This window comes from Dasypus novemcinctus, chromosome 1, assembly GCF_030445035.2.
Source record: "Dasypus novemcinctus isolate mDasNov1 chromosome 1, mDasNov1.1.hap2, whole genome shotgun sequence".
Classification (NCBI taxonomy): domain Eukaryota; kingdom Metazoa; phylum Chordata; class Mammalia; order Cingulata; family Dasypodidae; genus Dasypus; species Dasypus novemcinctus.
Window position 1 is genome coordinate 93627897 of NC_080673.1, and position 20175 is coordinate 93648071.

At 35.2% G+C, this 20175-nt stretch overlaps 1 pseudogene; it reads left to right on the forward strand.

Annotated features, from left to right (window-relative positions):
• The first annotated feature begins 11411 nt into the window (after positions 1 to 11411).
• Positions 11412 to 13279, forward strand: LOC105744441 (receptor-interacting serine/threonine-protein kinase 2 pseudogene; annotated as a pseudogene).
• The last annotated feature ends 6896 nt before the right edge of the window (positions 13280 to 20175 follow it).

Below are 20175 nucleotides of genomic sequence, written 5' to 3' on the forward strand. Positions count from 1 at the left end.
CTAGGCTTCAGCCCTGCCTCTGGGGGGGAGGGGGGGAGGAGGCTGAGGAGCCCTGCACAGGTTAACTGCAGGCAAATTTACAGGCATAGACTGAAAATCAGAACTCTACCAGGGCAACTGCGGTCATCTTGGACCTGCACTGCATAGATTGCTGCCCACACCTGCAACTCCATCCCTGCCCCAGGCAGGAAAGAAGGATGTGAAGCTTCATCAGTCTCTCTGGGCCACTACAGTCTAAGCCTGCACTTGGATTATTCCACATAGCTGTGACTCTGTCCTTACCCCTGGCAAAGGGGAAAATTAGCAGAAGCTTCATTGGTCACTGGTACAATGAGGGAAGCTTGAGCCTCCATGCGTATAGCACCAACTACATTCTTGGCTCCCACTACACAATCAGTGAGGGAGAAACAATAGGAAGCCCTAAACTAAAGAGAAAAACTGCACCCAAAATAAATACTCTAGTAAGCCAGATGCCAAGACACCAACAAAAATTACAATCCACACCAAGAAACAGGAATCTATGGCCCACTTAAAGGAACAAGATAAGCTTCCAGATGGCATAAAAGAGTTGAGACAACTAATTATAGATGTTCAAACCAATCTCCTTAATAAATTCAATGAGATGGCTGAAGAGATTAAGGATATTAAGAAGATACTGGATGAGCACAAAGAATTTGAAAGCATATATAGAAAAATAGCAGATCTCATGGGAATAAAAGTTGCAATAAATAAAATTTAAACATTGGAGTCATAATAGCAGATTTGAGGAGGCAGAAGAAAGTTTGGTGAGCTTGAAGAAATGGCCTCTGAAAGTGAACATACAAAAGAAAAAATGAAGAAAAGAACAGAAAAAATTGAACAAGGTCTCAGGGAACTAAATGATAGCAAAGTTGTGCAAACATATGTGTCATGGGTGTCCCAGAAGGAGAAGAGAAGGGAAAAGGGGCAGAAGGAATATTTGAAGAAATAATGGTAGAAAGTTGCCCAACCCTACTGAAGGACATAGATATCCCTGTCCAAGAAGCACAATGTACTTCCATCCAAAAAAATCCAAATAGACCAACTCCAAGACACATGCTCATCACAATGTCAAAGGCCAAAGACAAAGAGGAAATTCTGAGAGGAGCAAGAAAAAAACAATGCATAACATATAAAGGATATCTAACAAGATTAACTGCTGATTTCTCACCAGAAACCATGGAGGCAAGAAGACAGTGGTCTGATATATTTAAGATACTACAAGAGAAAAACTTCCAGCCAAGAATCTTATATCCAGCAAGACCGTCTTTCAAAAATGAGAGTGAGATTAGAACATTCACAGATAAACAGAAACTGAGAGAATTTCTAAGCAAGAGACCAGATTTTCAGGAAATACTAAAGGGTGTGCTAGAGCCTGAAAAGAAATGACAGGAGAGAGAGGCCTGGAAGAGAGTCTAGAAATGAAGATTATATCAATAAAAGTAACTAAAAGTATCAAAAGAGTGGTAAAAATAAAATATGATGGATAAAACTCAAATAGGAATAAACTTAACTAATGATGTAAAGCACTAATATTCAGAAAACTGCAACTCAGTGTTAAAATATATCAAGAAAGCCCTAAACAACTGGAAGAACATTCCATGTTCATGGATTAGAAGACTAAATATCATTAAGATGTCAATTCTACTCAAATGGATATACAGATTTACTGCAATCCGATAAAAATTCCACCAGCATTAAAGAAAAAATTGAAAATATGATCATTAAATTTATTTGGAAGGGTAAGGAGTCCTGAATAGCCAGAAACATCATAAAAAGGAAAAGTTAACCCTCATCTCCAGGCTTTAAATCATAATACCTACCCACAGTGGTAAAAGCAGCATGGTACTAGCCTACAGAAAGACACAGTAGACCAATGAAACCAAATTTATGGTTCAGAAACAGACCCTCACAGGTATGGTCAAGTGATTTTTGACTAGCCTGTCAAACTCACACAGTTCGGGCCCAACAACTCATTCAACAAAAGCTGCTGAAAGAATTGGGAATCCATAGCTGAAAGAAGGAAAGAGGACCCCTATCTTATACCTTATCCAAGAACTAACTCAAATTGGATCAAAAAACTAAAAATAAAAGCAAGAACCATAAAACTTCTAGAAGAAATTATTGGAAAATATCTTCAAGACCTGGTGGTAGGCGGTGGATTCTTAAAGGAGATAAGAGGACTGAATGGACTACTGATGTTTAATGTATGTAGAAGTTTTAATTAGCTTTACTGTAAAAGTATGGAAATTTATTGAGTGGATGGTAACACACAGTGAGTAATAGCTAGTTTATAAATGGGGATATGACTGAAAATGGTAGTCTAGCTATGTAAATGCCCACTGACAGAATGTTAGAGAATAATCTAGGAACTGGATAGCACAGCAAACCAAGAGGTGGATGAGAACTGTGATTGATGGTGCAGATTCAAGAGTGTCCTTTGTTACCTAGAACAAATGTATATTACTACTGCAGGGTGTTAGGAATGTGGAGAAGCATGGGAAAAACACAGCTGGAGTGACCTATGGATTGTGGTTAGTAGTAATAACATAATATTCTTGCATCTATGCGAAAGATATACTGTGCTGATACTGAGGCAATATGGAAAATGTGAGCCAAATGTACACTAGGGACATGGTAACAATCAGATGATATTATCTTATCTGTAGCGAATGTTTCACCACATTGTGGTATGTTGATGGAGGGGTGTTGTTTGGGAATTCGGCACATGTGCATGATTGTTTTATAAATTTACAATTTCTGTCATAAAAAAATACATTTTAAAATAATAATTGGGTGGGTTAGGGGAAAAATACACCAAATGTAAGATAAGGATTATGATTAGTAGTAAGATTTTGACAATATTCTTTCATAATTTGTGACAAACGTCTCATAACAATGTAAGGTGTTGGTGGAGGGTTGATGTATGGGACCCCTGTGTGATGTTATACATGTTTGTTTTGTAAGTTCACAACTTTTACTATACACTTAATTGGTTATGTATGTTTATATATAAAGATAATACAAAGATAATAATAGGATTGGTTAGGGGAAAAATACTTTGGTTAGTAGTAATATTTTGACAATGCTCTTTAATTATTAGTTAAAAAGATTTAAAAACATTACAAGTTATTGGTGGTAGGGTGAGATGATATATATGTTTGTTTGATGTTATACATGTTTGTTTTGTAAGTTCACTACTATTATATACTTATTGTTTATGTATGTTTATGTATGAGTAATACATTTCAATAAATTTTTAAAAAAAGAAAAGGACAAGATAAAAATTCAAGACAATGGTTACTTTTAGGGGGAAAAAGGATATAGTTATAGAGGGGTAAATTGGAGGCTTTAAATATATTGGTAATGATTTACTTTCTAAATATTTATTTTATTATTTTCTGTAAACTAGGTACATATTTCTTTACCTTTGTATATATAAAATCCTTAAAAATAGCTTTTCATTAATCAATATTTTTAGCTAATCAATTTTCTTAAATTTAGCTGTCAACATCTCAGTAAGTGATGCTTGAGAGATCCTTAGTAACAACACGAGTGCCTAAATAAGTCATTGAAAATAAGAATATTTTGTGTTTTCACTTATTCACTCAAAAATATTTACTGAGCACCTACAATGTGCCATTGTTGAAGTGTTTATGGAACTGTTAATAGAATAGCATAAAATGAAGGAAGGTAGTTAAAAGACTATTGCCATAGTCCAGGTGAAAAATGATGGTGGCTTTGACAAGGGTGCTAACAGTGAAGATAATACATCATCATATACTAGTAATATTTTCAATTTAGAAAATGGTGAGGTATAAAAGAAAGTAAAGATTTAGTAAGACTCCAAGGTGTTGGCATGAGCAACTGGAAAGATGAAATTATCATATACTGAGAAGGATGAGAATGTGGACAAAGCAAGTTTGATGGGAAAGAGAATTTGCTATTGGTATTAGGTTTCCAAATGGCACTGGATGTATAGGTCAAGAGTTCAAGAGAAAACTGTTTAAATACCAAATGTACTGCTTACCATTTCTGCCACTAAAAACATCTTATTCTTTGAAATTTTCATTTGAGTTATTTTCTTATTCAGATAACTCATTTTCACATTACCAAAAGTTGCCTTTTGACTTATAACTATATAAGAAATCAAAAGTTTTTTAATAATCATAAGGTATATAATTTTCTAAACATTTAACTTCAGCGCAAATATATGTGGTTGTGCATACATGCGTGGGGGTTTGTGTTTTAATAAACTGCAGTGCTAATACAGTTTTGGCACTGATTTGCAACTTTTCTCACTGGAAAATGGTGAAACATTAGCCAGTAATAGCTAAGGAAAATGTCTCCATCACCTTCCTTTTAGCTCTGTGCTGTCTTTCCACTGACCTCTGATATGACCCATAACATTCTGAACTGAAATAGATATTTACTTATGGCATGATTTTTAATACCAGACAGGGAGATATTTTGGTCTCTCTGTAATCACCTGAGTGTCAGGATTCAAATAGAGAGTATTCATCAATTATTTTTCTGGCTTTGGTTATCTCTGTTCTGAACCACTGACCCTTTAATTGATATTCTGTCTAGCCCTTTCTTCCCCCATATATTGGCTACAATTGCAGTTACAACTGTCTCTCAGCTTTCAGTGCTCTCATGTACACTCTCAGTCTCAGTTATGTCTGAATTAGGGAGAAACAATGGGAAACATTTTAGAGGTAGTCTAGATTTATGTTGTTGTTACTGTTGTTTTTGTAAATGTAAACAGGAACTTCCACAAGGCTTAAATACTAAGTGGATTAATTCTCTCCCTTTGTGCAAAAATCATGAATTTTCATGTGTAACATTATTAAAACATATGTCCTTGGTTATAAAACTCATAGTTTTACTACTGAATCATCTTATGTTCTGTTTTATAGACTAAAACAATGATTTTGTGATATTCCTTCAAATATAGAGTATGATTTTTAACTTGGCATGTTCAGAAATGTGATTATCAGTTTTACCAGACCAGAGTCATGTTTTCATGGTAGACAAATTTAGAATAGCAATTTATTGTTTTACATGTTAAATATAAATTCCAAAAAGGTGAAACTATTGTGTCCACTGACTCTTTTTTTTAAACTGTAGAAAATTTATATAGAAAGCTGTGTTCTTACCAGAACACTGCTTAGTGGGCAGAGTAATACCATTTAGCTTAAGTAATTGACTGGTTTTAACAGCTAAAGATACCAAATTACCTACCTAAGAAAGAAACAAATAAGAATCAGGGAACACGTCCACTAGATTATGTTTGGAATACACTGACAAATTTTTAATATTTTACTCTCCTTTTTCCAAGAACCATAGGGAACATCACTTCTCTTTATATACATATTTTTCTTTACCTCAGATAAGTAACAATACTCTTTATATAAGTTATTTTGAAGTCATTTCCATTCATTCAATGCATTTCTTAATATTTTACTTTTTAATCAAGCACTGTGCCAAGAATGAGAGGTATGAAAATGAAGAAAAAAAAAAATCTAACCACAGTTACAAGGAACACACAATCTAGAAAAGAAGGATGATTTATTAAATAGTTTTATTTCACTGGGTGCATGTATTTATAGAAGATTGGTAATATTAATGAGATGTCTATCACAATATTCTAAGAATATTTCACAGCAGTCATATTTGCACTGAATATTGGAAAAGGGAACAAAAATGCATCATATAGATAAGTGGTAAAAAGGCATTCCTAATAAAGAGGAAAACGAGTTCACATACTAAATAGCATCAAGTAATTTGGTTCCACAAGAACATAGTGTGAAAGGGGGGAAATGCCAAGATTTTAGATAAAGGGAAAACAGAGGCAGGGGATTTCCTCTTTCAGCATTAAAAAGTTATGGTACACAAGGTACTTAGAAAGTCTTTCCTAATCCAACAAAAATAAATTGCAACAAACATTTTAAAAGCAGAACTGGGCTCACAAAATAGTAAGGGAGTCAGTCTCAGAGGTAAAAAAACAATCAGAAAACTTGAAACTTGAAAATTAAAATATATTCTATAAGCAAACACACAAGCTGGTCTTGCCCGGATACCAGGACTGGTTCTGGACAACAGAATAAAATCAAGGCCTGCACAACACGAAAAACTAAACATGACATGCCTGAATTAAGTGGAGTTGGTTAAAGGGAACTGATGTCCCAAGATGGTAGTATCACCAGGGTCCCACAAGTAATAAGAACATAATGAAATTCCTCTATGAAAAATATTAATACCGTTTTAGGATTTTAAAATTCTCATAGTCTCAGTCAAATCACATAAGGAAATAAACTACTATAAGTGAAATCTTGGATCTATACAAAATGCTGAAATTATGTGATGAATACATAAGATATGTGTTCTCATTTAAAATTTGTTTTAAAATATACTTGATTGCTTAAAGAAAAAGTAATAATGTATTAATGGGCTCATACAATATATCTACCAAAATGTCTAACAACAAGAGCACAGAGAATGGGAGGAGATAATGGAAGTATACTATTGTAAGAAGTAAAATAATATTAGATATTAGATTGTAATAAGATAAAACTAGACATTTTAAAACCTAGAGTAAAATAAAAACCACGAAATGCAAATAAGCCAATAGCAGAGTAAAAAGCAAATATTAAAATCTCAAATAATTTGAAAGAAGGAAAGAAAAAAGGGAACAAAGAACATATGTAATTAATAGAAATCAAATATCAAGATGGTTGCTTTAAATCCAAACAAATTGATAATTAAATTGAATGTAAATGGTCTCACAACTCCAATTAAAAAACAGATACTGTCAGACAGGATACAAAAGCAAGTCCAACTATATGGTATCTCAAGAAACCTAACTCTTCAAGAAACTAAAAGCAAATTGATGGACAATACAAATCATGCAATCACTAGTCCTAAGTAATTTGGAGTAGCATTATTGATATCAAACAAAGTAGACTTCAAGACGAGAAAAGCTACCAGGTTAAAGAGGAATATTTCAATATTATATGGGGGTTTCAATTAATCAAGAGGATGTAAAATCTCAAATGTGTACAGATTCAATAAAAGAGCTTCAAATTATATGAAGTGAAAATTTACAGAACTAAAAGTAAAATTAAGTTAATCCATAATTACAATTAAAGATCTCAGCACTCCTCTAAGTGTTTGATAGAACAAGAAAAAGGAAAATTAGCAAGGGTATAGAAAACTTGAAGAACGTGATCATACAACTTGAATTTGTCAACTTTTATAGAATGCAACCCAAGAACAGAAGAATATATATTCTTTTTGAGTTCACATGGAACATTCACCAGAGTAGAACATTTGCTTAACCTTAAAATAAATTTCAATAAATTTAAAAGTATTGAAATCATACAGAGAATGTTTTCTATCCACATGGAACCAAACTAAAAGTCAATATAAAAAAGATTCTAGAAAATCACCAAATATTTGGAAAATACAATACATGCTTCTAAATAGCCAGTGCATTAAATAAGACGTTATTAGGAAAGTTAGAAAATATTTTAAATACATTAAAATGAACACAAAATATATGAAAATTGTGAGATGCATATATGCTTAAGGAAATATATAGCTTTAAATACTTATATTAGAATAGAAGGCCCAAAATCAATTATCAAAGCTTAAATCTTAAGAAATTGGAAAGCAAAAAATAAATAACCTAAGATTAGTAAAAGAAAACAATACTGAAGTGGCATTCTAGATTTAAGAGCAGTCGATGGATTATTCAATAAGTGGTGCTGGGACTTAAAACAGTGAACTCATATACCTTTCCCACCACATACACAAAAATCAATTTCAGGTGACCTACAGTATTAATTCTGAAAAGCAAAATTTTATAGCAAATATGGGAGAGCCTTTATCATCATTTTTATACAGCAAATGGTAAAGATTAACTCTTAAGAAAAGACTGATAAAATAGAACACAATAAATTAAGAAATTCTGCCAAGTCAACAAACATGAAAAGATACTCAACCTCATTAGTGATGTTGAAAATAAGAACCAACATTATACAGAGCAATATCATTTTATACCCACAAGATTAAAAAAGCTAAAGAATGCTAATATTGAGTTTTGCTGTGTATGCAAAAAAACAGGAACTCCTAACCTGCTGCAGAACTGTTTTGGAGGAAATATGGCATCACACTGAAAATTTAAACATGCAAAAGAGTGTGTTCCAAAAATTTCATTCTTATACTCCCTGAAGAAATACTTTCTTATGTATGTTCACCAGAAGGGTTATACTTATTCATAGTGGCCAGTGGTTTTATTAACAAGCCAAATGTCAATGAACAAAGATTGCATAAATAAATAGATGTGGACATTTGCAATATCATAAAATTCTAAAAACGAATGAGCTATAAGCTATACACAATTACAATGATAAACGTTAGAAACAATACTGACAGAAAAAACAAGTCACAAGATACTTCATGTAATATATTTTCATTTTTGTATCAATCAAAACTAACTCTATTTTTTTAGTTATATATACAGATCATAAAACTTAACAAAATGCACAAAGTCATAACCGAAAGGGAAAAGCCAGGGAGGAGGTTAGCTTAAATGGTTTTCTTATATTCTTCTAGATTTTAATTTAAGTGGTAGTGGGTTCATATATGTTCATTTGGCAGAGACCAGAACATGAAGGCTATCATTATATTTAAGGATTTTGAATTTCACTCTATAAGTCATGCCTCCAATTTGGGTGTGAAAGATGGCCTAAGGGTTTAAGGGTATATAAAACCTATATAAAAATTTCTATTTATATTTATTGTTTCTAAAAATGGTAAAGAAATTTTGGAGAAGTGAAAAACTCTCTGAACTCCTTTAGGGAGAATTTAGCAACACAGTCTCTCAATTGCTAAGGTTAACTCTTTCTTATGGAATTTATTAGTTATAATTTTAAAAGATAATTTCTAACTTTCTAAAAATTTAGTTTAATAAACATTTATTGAACATCTAGTGAGTACCTGTTCTACAGCTCAGTATTGAAACTCGAGAAACATGCTCTACTTGGAGCTTCTTTCATTAAATGGAAATAGATATCCACACTGCAACACTATTTTGTATTTATTTTATATCTGTACATAGTTTTCAGTCATCAAGCATTTCTTTCTATGACCATCATAAAATAAATGTTAAATATGGGGGAGGGGAGGGAAGCTGTTTTAGCCAGAAAACGTATACTTAAAAAATTTCTCTACTATGCCTTCACTGTTTTCCTGGCATTTCATAGTACTACTTTTTCTTTCTTTCCTTTCGTAAGAACATTTTTCTTTCTTTCCTCATAGTCTCACTGAGAGTGGAAAAAAGTCACAATTATTAATGAAACAATGATATGTGAGCCATAAATGTAGAACAAAGTGTAAGCCAAAATAAGTGAAAAGTTACATTATTGCTGCCAGTGAAAATTACAGCCTAAAAGTATATAATTGCATGACTAAATGAGAAAAACAGCCAACTGAGACAAGACTAACAGAGGAAATGGTGCAAAGGACAAATGGAGATGATATGGCCCCCACAAATAAAAATACAGGTTCTCAGTCTTCCTGAACTTTGGTAGGGAACTTAGCAAAGCTTTTCAAATCCTTGTCTGAAATTATGTAATGTATTCTTTTGATAAGTGTAAGTTAGTACCTGTGCTTTTTAATAATACAAGAAAACAAAAGATTTCAATTATTTTTCAGAATACCTGAAACACATCCTTTGAAAATTTGTGGATCATAGACACCCAGCCTGGAAATATTTAACAAAAAGAACATTGGGAAAGTTCGAGATTTTTTTTACCCTTTTTCCATTTTGCCTCCTAATGGTTTTAAAATTCCTGGCACAATTAATTAGGCAAAAATAAAATGCAAAATAATTCCTACTGGCATTTGGCAGTATAAATATTATGTGTACAGAAATGATGTTTTTGTTAACATTCTGCAATACCCTGTTTTCAATTTCCTTCATTCTTTTATATAATAAAGTCTTTGGTTATGCCTCCGGATACAGAGTAAATTAGGCAAAGCTTAAAGTCCTGTCTTCCTAATGACTCTTCTTGTAAAATATCCTAAAAGTCGGTATAATTAGTTCCTTCAGGAGTTTAAATAGAAGGGCACTCATGAATTTACATGAGATGAAATGCTTGACATAGACTTAGAAATAGTGAAATTTTATGGTACCTGCCTGGTCTTAGACTACTCATTCTACAATCTACAAGTGTCGGTTTGGCAATCTTTGGTTCCCCAGTTATTTGTGGATGTTCCAGAAAGAAGGAATTTTGTGTGCCTTTGAACAAGATTATTCTACTAAGAGATAATAGATTTATAAATTATTCTTAAATTTCTATTTTCTGATTTTCAATCTCCATTAAACTTCATAACAGAATGTCATCCCTTATTCACATTTTATTGCATCTTAAAGTCAATTGAAAGGTCACTTCAAAATGATCTACATTAGTTTCCTTGATTTCACACCAATTATTTCCTGTTTATCCATTTAAATATATATAGACATAAAACAAGAATATCTTCTTCTAAAATATTGAGTCTGCACAATTTTATAATGCAAAAGAATAAATCCCCTCTTCACATATACTCAACTCCTCCTCCCTTCCCCAGGGTTACAGGTTGATATGTATTCTTTCAGTTCCCATATTACCTGCAGGATAAATATAAATCCATATATAAAATGCATACGAGACACACATACTACATATGGATTTATTTTAACCTAAACAGAGCCATGTCATACCCATAGTTCTAGGACTTTCTTTTTCATTTAATATGTCTTACAGATGTTTCCATAACAGAGCGTGTGGCTTTCTCTCATTCTCATTAATAACTTCACTGTATTCCATCGCATAGAGTTTCCATCATTTATTCATCTATTACTCTTTTGATGGGAACTTGCAGTTGGTTCTTCATTCATTTTCAACTGTTTGACCTTTATAAAGGTGACTCTGGGCTGAACAATGCACAAAAAATTTTACATGAAATTATTCCCAGCACCTAGCTCAGTCCCTGGTGTGTAGATACCAGTTAATGTTTAAGATTTAAATTCTTTGAGATGCCAGACCCTGTCTTTTATTCTTCCTTTGTCATAAGATAGTAAAGAAATGTGTACACATACATAAATGCAAATGTAATGTATATTTGTGAATTATAAAAAGTATAATGTGAATTATTACTACAAATGAAAGTACAATTTTTTAAAAAAATTTAAATGGTATCCATCCAGAAAAGCAGGCGGCGGCGCAGGGCCATGGGCGGCTAATGTGCGCAACTTGGTGGAGCATGTGCAATCTTGAGACCTAGTGTCCAGAACAGGAAGGAGCCGAGCCGCCGCGGGCAGACCCAGAACCAGCCTGCCCGCAATGCCCAGCGCGCCTGCGACCTTGACCCGGGAGGCCCCTGCAGCGCCCTGCCCACCTGGCCTGCCGCAAGCTCACCACCCGCGCTACCTGAGCTGTGGTGCGAGGGGCACCGTGTGCTCCAGCCGCCACTCTGACTGGCACATTCAGGTGGCAGTGAAGCACCTACACATCCACCCTCCGCTGCTGGACAGTGAAAGAAACGATGTCCTAAGAGAAGCTGAAATTTTACACAAAGCTAGATTTAGTAACATTCTTCCAATTTGGGGAATATGCAATAAGCCTGAATTTTTGTGAATAGTTACTTGAATACGTGCCAAATGGATCATTAGATGAACTCCTTTATAGGAAAACTGAATATCCTTTTATTGTTTGGCCATTGAGGTTTCCCATTCTCCACGAAATTGCTCTGGGCATAAATTATCTGCACAATATGGATCCTCCTCTACTTCATCATGACTAGAAGACTCAGAACATCTTATTGGATAATGACTTTCATGTTAAGATTGAAGATTTTTGGTTTATCAAAATGGCTTATAATGTTCTTATCACAGTCATGAAGTAGCAAATCTGCACCAGAGGGAGTGACAATTATTTATATGCCACTTGAAAACTACAAACCTGGACAAAAATCAAGGGCCAGTGTCAAACATGATATATATATATATATATATATATATATATATATATATATATATATATCTGCCTATGCAGTTATTACCTGGGAAGTCTTATCTAGAAAACAGTCTTTTGAAGAAGTCACCAATCCTTTATAGATTATGTATAGTGTGTCAAAGGGACATTGACCTGACACTAATGAAGAAAGTTTGCCACTTGATACACCTCACTGAGCACTCCTGATCTCTAGCAGAAAGTGGATAGACACAAAATCCAGAAGAAAGACTGTCTTTCTTAAAATGTTTAATAGAACTTGAACCAGTTCTGAGAACATTTGAAGGGCTAACTTTTCTTGAAGCTCTTATTCAATTAAACAAAGTTACAGAGTAAGGGAAGTACGACTCACCTGCCAGACAAGAAGAAAATGGAATTTCCTCTGAACATACCCGTAAATCATGGACCACAGGAAGAATCATGTGAATCCTCTCACCTCCATAAAACTAGTAGTTCTGAAACCTCAAGGTCCCTGTCAGCTCCTCAAGACAGTGGTTTTTTTATCTAGAAAAACTCTAGATGGTTCTTTAATGCGACTCCACTGTCCAGTAAATCACAACTGGGATAGTAACATTTTGCAGCTTAAAGGACTACACTGTGTGATCAAAAGACCCTCCCTTCTTCAGCAATAATGAAGTCACTCCCAGCTGAGGGAAATTCAGATATCTGCTTTGGTGTAGCACATTTGTGGGTCCAGAGCAGGGGTTCTTAACAAGGGGTCTGTGAGCTTGAACTGAAATTTTAATAAAAACACATTATTCTTGTGGGGATGTGTTGGTGAGGGTGTGATATATTTATTAAATAATACACAATATAGTGTGGATTTAGTAAGGGATCCATGGTTTTCACTTGACTGGCAAAGGGGTGCATGGAACAAAAAGGTTAAGAATCCCTGGTCCAGAGTAAAAGGGAAGACATTGTGAACAAGATGGCTGAAGCTTGCCTTAACCAATCTCCAGATGCCCTTCTCTCCAGGCATTTGGTTGTGAAGGAAGACTATGAATTTATTAGTGCCAAACCTACAAGGACCTCAAAAGTTAGACCATTCCTGGACACCACTAATATCGAAGGAGAAGAATTTTCCAATTATAATACAAAAGTTATAAGATAACAGACAAATGGGTCTTCAACCTTACCCAGAAATGCTTGTGTTTTCTAAATTCCCATCTTTAAATTTATTTCAAAATGAAAGTTTATAAGTGAATATTTTTCAAGAAGAAAGGTAGACTTATAATTTTATATTTTTTGTTGCCTTGATTATAATTTTAAAAATAAAATCCATAGGAGAATTTAAAGTTTTACTGAAGTTTCTTCAAGTAAATATTAGTCTCCTTCCATAACATTACAGTAATTTGAATTAGCATAAGTAAAAAGTTTTCATTGTGCTATATGATGTTGAATTTTTGTGTGTCCCTTTCATTAATTTAAACTATTTTTTAAAGTTTAACAATTGTACTCTTGTCCATAAACATATCTTTAGGTATGGTGAAGCCTTGTTTACATTCACTTTCTTTGTGGATTATTTATTATTTGTCTAAAATGTACTTTGGCTTTATGAAGTATATTCTTTATACTTAACAATAGTATAGCAGTCCCACCATACAGTCCCTGGTTCAAACCCTCTCCAAAAAGTTATTCATTTTAAACATCCTTCCTTCAAGGTTACATTTTAAAACTTTGTTAAATTACTCTTTAAAAATTTTTTTCAAAGGTAAAACAAAATAGATGAAGGGAAGTTATGGTAAGATGATGTCAGATTAGGCAGGCAAGGCTTAGCTTTCTCACAAAAACAACAGAGAAAGAGTCAAAAGCATCTTGAAGGACTTGCTTTGTGGGTCAGCAGACCAGGACAGTGCTTCACAACTCCCAGGAAGGTGAAGGACAGAGAGACAAAGAAACCAAAACACAAATGTGAGTTACCTAGCTCCCACAGCAGCCAAGAACGGCCTGCCTCCTCCACCTCCAGGATAATAAGCAGGGATAAAACCCCCAGCTCATTGTAGCTGACTCTGAGGGAAACAGAAATCTTCCTCCCTGTCAGCCCTTACAAGGGAAAAGGGAGGGGTTTCAGGGACTTTTCTTAAGTGATTTTGGCTAGCAGAGCCTGCTTTGATCTCAGCTCTGGCCTAACCAAAACAAAGGAAAGCAGAGAGAAATCCACCTCCATGAAAAGGTGCACCAATGAGTGCCTTCTGTTGTTTGTTCTGGAAATTGTGTAGGTAAAAACTGCATTTGGGTCTCCCTGTTTTCTAATTTCTGGAATAAAAATTATGACCCATTAGTGAGCCCCTGGCTTGATTTTGATAACTTAAGCTGGCAATTTTAAAGACAGGATAAGTTGAACCAACTATCAAAGAAGAACTGTGAAAAAATAATAATAGGCGAGAGAGAAATTGGCCATCATAGTAAATTTACCAATATACTTACATGCCTAGACAAGAGCAAAAAATTACAAGCCATACTAGGAAAAAGGAAGAGATGACCCAGCCCAAGAAACAAACCAAATATCCTGAAGAGATAGAGGATTTAAGACAATCAGTGATAATCACACAACTCTCCTAAATACAGTTAAAGAATTGAAAGAAAAGATGACTAAAGAGATAAATGATATTAAGAAGACACTGGATGAACATAAAGAACAATTTGAAAGACTGCAAAGAGAAGTGATAGACCTTATGGGAAGGAAAGACTTGATGGGTGAGATTAAAAAGATAGTAGAGGCACATAGGAACAGATTTGATTTGCTCAAAGACAGAATTTGTGTTCAAAGAAGGAACATCTAAACTGGAAAAGATGGGAGGTGGGGCAAGATGGCATCTGAGTGAGAGCACCTTATAATCTCTCCTGCAGAGAAGCGGCTGAGTAGGGTTGGAATTTTGCTGGACCGGGCTGTTTCGGGTGTTTTCAGGACAGGAGGTGTCTGGACATCCATTTAGTGGGATGGTGACAGAGAAGATTCTCGTAAAAGGTAGAATTTTGGGTCTCTTTTACAGAGATCGGGGCTGCACGTGGGATGCTTCTGCCTGGGGCTGGTGGCCTGGCGGTGGCGATTCCTGGAGGCTTTGCTGCACTGGGGAGTTTCCAAACCCTGAGTGGGCTATTCAGGGGCTTGCAGGGTAGAAGGTGTCTGGAAGTCGATTTGGTGAGACAGAGACGGAGGAGATTTTTGCAAGACGTGGAATTTTGGATTTCTGACACGGAGATCAGAGCTTCTGGCTAGAGCCCCTCCCCCTAGGGCTGGCGGCTCATCTGTGGCGTCCCCGAACTGTTTGTAGTACAGCAGCACCCCCAGCAGGCTGTTTCGGGGGCTTGCAGGGCAGGAGGTGTTTGGAAGTCGATTTGGTGAGACAGAGATGGAGGAGATTTTTGCGAGACGTGGAATTTTGGGTTTCTGACATGGAGATCAGAGCTTCCAGCTAGAGCCCCTCCCCCTAGGGCTGGCAGCCCATCTGTGGCAGTCCCTGAATTGTTTGTAGAACAGCAGCACCCCCAGCAGACTGTTTCAGGGGCTTGCAGGGTGGGAGGTGTCCTGAAGTTGATTTGGTGAGACAGTGATGGAAGAGACTCTTGTGAGAGGTGGAATTTTGGGTTTCTGACACAGAGGTAAGAGTTTGTGGGCATGACCCCTCCCCCTAGGGCTGGCGCCCAGCTGCGGGGATCCCTGAAGGCTGTGTTGCACTGTGGTGCTCCCAGGGTCCCTGTTAACCAGAGCATGGTTCCCAGGTCTGTGTCCCCTAAACCCTGGTGACCCACACCCCAGAGACTCACATCTCTTGAGTCTGCAATATCACAGATTTCCCATTCCTGAATCCACCATGCCCTGAAGTCCATCTGAGGTCCTTGATTGTCCTAGCCCTCAGTGTTTGTGGGTTTTTTTTTTTTCCTTTTCCTCTTTTTTTTTTTTTAATTGCCTTGGTTGCTAATATTGCATTATCTCCTGGTCTTTACTCCCATTGTATCACCCAAGGTCCTTTTTCATTTATTTAGTTTTTTTTTTCTCTCTCTCTTCTTTTCTTTTTCTTGCTTGTTTCCCTCCCTTTTCTTTGCCCACCCCCCTTTTATTCTTCTCTTTTTTTCTTTTCTTTCTTTTTCTTCTTATTTTATTTTATTTATACAATAGGTGCTGCAGGGAGCACCTCACATTTGCTGTGTTTCCTCATCCTCCATTTCCTCGTTTCTGTGTGAATTGATTTTGACCACCTACACTATCTTCTTTCCCCCATATCTTGCTATCCTCCATCATCTACTGTCTCTCTTACATTCCACCTCCCTTTCTTTGGTCCCCAAATTGTCTAACTTTTAATTTCTAATACCTTTGTTCTGTTTTCTGTCTTTTATCCACTCTTGATATTATTGTCTTTCTTTTCTCTTTCCCTCTCTCTTGAAAACATTGGCTTTTTAATTCATACTATATTCCTCCCCATATTCAGTTGACTATCTCATTATAGGTACTCTACTTACTGCTATAACTCTACACAACTTACATGAGTCTAATATCCATTCTCCCAGATCTCACATTGTTGCTCTGTTAACATTTATTACCAATACTACTTTGCACATTTTCTTTTCTTACACAATTTCCTTTCCCTGGTCCTAATATTTTCCTTCAAAGTGAACTCAGCCAGCAACAAGAAATTAGAATAAGAAGAACAAAGTGACAAAAGGAAAGACATAACACTTACACAAGAACAACAACTAATTAATCCCCAAGATTAGACAAAGAAGGGAAGGAACTGATAAAACTTGTCAAGATAAAATGATGACCAAACAGCAACAAAAAACTACAAACCAAACCAATAATCAGGAAAACATGCCCCAATCCAATGAACAAACTAAAAACCAGGAAGGGGAGCAGAACATCAGACAAGTAATTAAACATCTCAGAACATATATTAGAGACCAACTTAATGAAGTGAAGGAAGAGTTTAATAACATGAGGAAAACACTTGGAGAGGAAATTGCAGACATACGCAAAAAGATAACAGATATGATGGGAATGAACATCACAGTTCAAGAAATCAAAAATACACTCACAGCAAATAACAGCAGATTAGAAGAGGCCGAGGAGAGAATTAGTGACATGGAAGACAGTACATTGGAAATCAAACAGATAGTAGAATTGATTGATAAAAAGATAGAAAAAATCCAGCTAGGACTTAAGGACCTGAATGACAATGCAAAACACCCAAACATACATATTATAGGCATCCCAGAAGGAAAAGAGAAGGAAAAGGGGACAGAAGGGGTGTTGGAGGAAATAATGGCTGAAAACTTCCCAAATCTACTGAGAGAGACAGATGTACATATCCAGGAAGCACAATGCACCCCAAACCTCATAAACCTGAACAGGCCACACCAAGACATATACTTGTCAAATTATCCAATGCTCAAAACAAAGAGAAAATTCTAAAAGCAGCAAGAGAAAAGAAAACCATCACATACAAGGGAGGCTCCATAAGATTAAGTGCTGATTTCTCATCTGAAAATATGGAGGCAAGAAGGCAGTGGTATGATATAGTCAAGGTACTAAAAGAAAAAAATTTCCAACCAAGAATACTCTACCCAGCTAAACTAGCATTCAAAAATGAGGGAGAGTTCAAAATATTCACAGATAAACAGAAATTGAAAGAATATGACAACAAGAAACCTTCCCTTCAAGAAATATGAAAGGGAGTTCTGCAGGAAGAAAGGAAAAAACAGGACAGGCAGGTTGGAGGAGAGTGTAAGAGCCACAAAAAAGACAAAAAGAGAAGGAAAAAAACAAACAAAATATGACAAACACAGGTCCAAACAAAATATGGCTAACATAAATAATTCCTTGAAAGTAATAACAATGAATGTCAGTGGATTAAACTCACCTATCAAAAGATTCAGACTGGGACATTGGATAAGGAAATATGACCCAACTATATGCTGTCTACAACAAACTCATCTTGACCCAGGGATTCAAGGAGGTTCAAAGTGAAATGGCTGGAAAACAATCTTACAAGCAAACAATAACCCAAAAAAGGCAGGAGTAGCTATATTAATATCAGATAAAATAGACCCTAAATGTGAAACAATTGTGAGAGACAAAGATGGATACTACATATTAGTGAAAGGGATAATCTCTCAAGAAGAACGAACAATCATAAATATTTATGCTTCTAACAAGGGCACCTCCAAATATGTGACAAACACTGGAAAAACTAAGTGAAAGAATAGATGCCTCTACAATTATAGTGGGGGACTTTAATACACCACTATCAATTTTAGACAGAATGTCTCAAAGGAGAATCAATAAAGAAACAAAAACTTTGAACAGTATATTAGAGGAGCTGGATCTAATTGACTTATATAGATCATTACACCTGAATACAGCAGGATATACATTTTTCTCAAGGGCACATGGATCATTCTCCAAGATAGACCATATGCTATGCCACAAAGAAAGGCTTAATTAATTCAGAAAGATTGAAATCATATAAAATAATATCTCTGATCACAGTGCAGTGAAGCTGGATATCAGCAAGGGCCAGAGGCCCAGATTTCACACCAAGATATGGAAATTAAAAAGCACACTCTTAGAAAATCCGTGGGTCAAAGAGGATATCTCAAAAGAAATTAATAACTACCTTGAAACTAATAAAAATGATAATACAACATACCAAAACTTATGGGACACCACAAAAGCAATACTGAGAGGGAAATTTATAGCCATAAATCATACATCAAAAAAGAAGAAAGAGCAAAAATTGAGGAACTAACTGCACATTTGGAGGAATTAGTAAAAAAACAACAAAGTAACCCCACAGGAAGAAGAGAGAAAGAAAGAACAAAGATAAGAGCAGAATTAAATGAAATAGAAAATAAGAAAGCACTTAAAAAGATAAACAAAACCAAGAGCTAGTTCTTTGAGAACATCAATAAAATTGACAAACCCTTAGCCAGACTAACAAAGAAAAAAAGAGAGAAGATGCAAATACACAAAATAAGAAATGAGTAAGGAGATATCATCACTGACCCCCCAGAAATAAAGACTATCAGAAGAGGATACTTTGAAAAACTATATTCCAACAAAAATGACAATTCAGAGGATATGGACAAATTCCTAGAAACACATAAGCATTCTACATTGATGAAAGAAGAAATTGATGGTCTCAACAAACCAATCACAAGTAAACACATACAATTAAAAACCTCCGAACAAAGAAGAGCCCAGGGCCAGACATCTTCACAGGTGAATTCTAGAAAACATTCCAGAAAGAACTAATGCCAATCTTACTGAAACTCTTCCAAAAAATCGAAACAGAAGGAACATTGTCTAACTCCTTCTATGATGCCAACATTACCCTAGTACCAAAGCCAAACAAACACATCACAAGAAAGGAAAATTGCAGACCAATTTCTCTAATGAATCTAGACGCAAAAATCCTCAACAAAATACTTGCTAACCATATTCAAGAACACATTAAATGAATTATACATCATGACCAAGTGTGATTCATTCTGAGTATGCAAGGATGGTTCAACATAAGAAAATCAATCAATGTAATATACCATGTAAACAGATTGAAGGAAAAAAAATCACACAATTATATATATAGATGCAGAAAAAGCATTTGACAAAATACAGCATGCTTTCTTGATTAAAAACAATGCAAAAGATTGGAATACAAGGAAATTTTATGAACACGATAAAGAGTATAAATGAAAACCCACAGCAAACATCATTTACAATGGTGAAATCCTAAAATATTTCCCTCTAAGATCAGGAACAAGACAAGGATGCCCACTACCACCTTTTCTATTTAACATAGTTTTAGAAGTACTTGCTAAAGCACTGAGGCAAGAACCAGACATAAAAGGCATACAAATTGGAAAGGAAGAAGTCAAAATTTCATTATTTGCAGATGACGTGATCCTATACATAGAAAACCCTGAGAGGTCTACAACAAAGCTTCCAGAACTCATAAATGAGTTTAGTAAAGTCGCAGGTTATAAGATCAATGTGCAAAAATCAGTAGCATTTCTGTACACCAGTAACGATCAAACTCAGGAGGAAATCAAGAAACAAATACCATTTACAATAGTAAATAAAAAAATCAAATACCTA